The following is a 3,186-nucleotide window of genomic DNA, read 5'->3' as shown; positions in this document are numbered from 1 at the left end:
GGATGTGGAATATTATTGTGATAATTATGAAAGTGGATTTGGAGAGGTCATGACTTTATTTAGTGATGAATCCACTATTTCGGAAGAGGTTCCAATTGATTATGAGAACAAAGTTGCTATCTATGATGATTATTGTGATGACAGTATGCTATAAAGAATAAACATAACCATGAAACTTGTCATCATGATTTTAGTTTTCAATTGGATTATGCCTCACGTGATAGTTATTTTGTTTAGTTTGCTCCCACTATTATTCATCAGAAAAAATTTGCTTATGAGGAGAGTAATAAAAATTCTATGCTTGTAGATCATGAAAAGAATGCTTTATGTGCAAGTTATATTGTTGAACTCATTCATGATGCTACTGAAAATTATTATGAGGGAGGAACATATGCTTGTAGGAATTGCAATAATATCAAGTTCTCTCTCTATGTGCTCAAAGTTTTGAAGTTCTGCTCGTTTTGCCTTCCTATGCTAGTTGATTATTGTTCCCATAAGTTGTTTGCTCACAAAATCCCTATGCATAGGAAGTGGGTTAGAATTAAATGTGCTAGTCATATTCTTCATGATGCTCTCTTTATGTTTCAATTCGTATCTTTTATGTGATTATCATTGAAATCATCATGCCTAGCTAGGGGTGTTAGACGATAGCACTTGTTGGGAGGCAACCCAATTTTATTTTTGTCCTTTGCTTTTGCTCCTGTTTAGTAATAAATAATTCATCTAGCCTGTTTTTATATGTGTTTTTAGGTTTCAATTAGTGTTTGTGCCAAGTAGAACCTTTGGGAAGACTTGGGTGAAGTCTTTATGATCTTGCTATAAAAAACAGAAACTTTAGCGCTCACAAGATTAGCTGCCATTTTTTTACTGGAGAGTGATTTTAGGTTGATTCTTTTTGAAGATGATTAATAGACAAATTCCTCAGGTCCACCAATTTATTTCAGAATTTTTTGAGTTCCAGAAGTATACGTTTGATACAGATTACCACAGACTGTTCTGTTTTTGACAAATTCTGTTTTCATTGTGTTGCTTGATTATTTTGAGTACTATCGGAGGGCATGAACCATAGAGAAGTTGGAATAAAGTATATATCACACCAATATGAATTTATAATGAGTTCACAACAGTACCAAAAGTGGTGATTTATTTTCTTATACTAAAGGAGCTTACGAGTTTTCTGTTGAGTTTTGTGTTGTGAAGTTTTCATGTTTTGGGTAAAGATTCGATGGAATATGGAATAAGGAGTGGCAAGATCGTAAGCTTGGGTATTCCCAAGGAACCCCAAGGTAATATTCAAGGACAACCAAGAGCCTAAGCTTGGGGATGCCCTAGATGGCATCCCCTCTTTCGTCTTCGTTCGTCGGTAACTTTACTTGGAGCTATATTTTTATTCGCCACACGATATGTGTTTTTCTAGGAGAGTTTTGCTTGAACTTATTTAGAATAATGCCTTGCATCTATATTTTCAATAAAATTGTCAAGGATAGCCTTTAGCATGCTTATTTTGCAAGTATACATGTTGCTGTTTCAAAACAGAAAGTTTACCTCTGTTGCAAAAATTCCCTAGAAAAGTCAGAGAATGGTATAATATTGAAACTTTTTGCATATTGAGCTATGATAAATCTTATACAGTGTAGTATTTTTCTTATAATTTTTGGAGTTAGGGAAGTATGACGAATCTTGCATTCTTTACCGACTATACTGTTTTGGCAGATTGCTTTTAACTGTTTGCATATGTTTGCTTGTTTAATGATTGAGGATAGGAGTATTAAATGTGCAGAGACATTTAGTATGAAATGTTGAATAGTAATTTAGTGATTTGTTACAGTAGAGAATGATAAGGTTTTTGCATTGGTTTATACTAACTTATCTTACGAGTTCTTATTGAGTTTTGTGTGGATGAAGTTTCTAAGATTTAGGAAAACGTGGTATGAGAGGAATCAAGGAGACACAAAAGCTCAAGCTTGGGGATGCCCAAGGCACCCCAATATAATATTCTAAGAAGTCTCAAGCACCTAAGCTTGGGGATGCCCCGGTAGGCATCCCACCTTTCTTCTTCAACAATTATCGGTTAGTATCGGTTGAGCCTAAGTTTTTTCTTCTTCACATGATGAGTGCTATCCTTGAAATGTCATTATGTTTTGTTTTGCTTGCTGCTTGAATAAAATACATTAGATCTGAAATTCTTAAATGAGAGAGAGTCTTCACATAGCTACATAATTATTTAACTACTCATTGATCTTCACTTATATATTTTTGGAAGTATTTTGTCATTTACTCGTGTGCTTCACTTATATCCTATGAGTAAATGGTTGTATGAGTTGAATATAATAAATATGAAATTATATATGTTTCATGTGCATATCCCATGGGGAGTAATGACTTCACATATAAGAAGTAGAGGTGGTAAATTTATTGAAGGCTAGCAACATTCTACTGGTCACTTGAACAATTCAAGAAAGAATATTGAAGGGAGAGAGATTTCACATATAAATATACTATCTTGGACATATTTTGTAATTGTGAGCACTCATTAAAATATGACATGATAAAAGGTTGATGTTGGACAAGGAAGACAACTTAATGGGTTATGTTTTCCTATATCTGAAAAGTTATATTGTCTTGGATCATCCAACATGTTGAGCTTGCCTTTCCCTCTCATGCTAGCCAAATTCTTTTCACCAAGTAGAAATACTACTTGTGCTTCCAAACATCCCTTAAACCAGTTTTGCCATGAGAGTCCATTATACCTAACTAAGGATTGAGTAAGATCCTTCAAGTAAGTTGTCATCGGTGCATGCAATAAAAATTGCTCTCTAAATATGTATGATCTATTAGTGCGAAGAAAATAAGCTTTATACGAACTTGTGATAGGGAAGAACTAAAAGCGATGGACTCCATAATAAAGGTCTTTATCACAAGCGGCAATAGAAAGTGACGTTCTTTTGCATTAAAATTTTGTGCATCCAACCATAAAAGTGCATCACAACCTCTACTTCCCTCTGCGAAGGGCTTATCTTTTACTATTATCTTCTACCCTTATGCAAGAGTCATGGTGATCACCACCTTTCCTTTTTACATTTTTTCCTTTGGCAAGCACTTTGTGTTGGGGTGATCTGGATATATATATATATATATATATATATATATATATATATATATATATATATATATATATATATATAT

Source organism: Triticum dicoccoides, chromosome 3B, assembly GCF_002162155.2.
Source record: "Triticum dicoccoides isolate Atlit2015 ecotype Zavitan chromosome 3B, WEW_v2.0, whole genome shotgun sequence".
Taxonomy (NCBI): Eukaryota; Viridiplantae; Streptophyta; class Magnoliopsida; order Poales; family Poaceae; genus Triticum; species Triticum dicoccoides.
Note: the sequence above shows the minus strand (reverse complement) of the source record.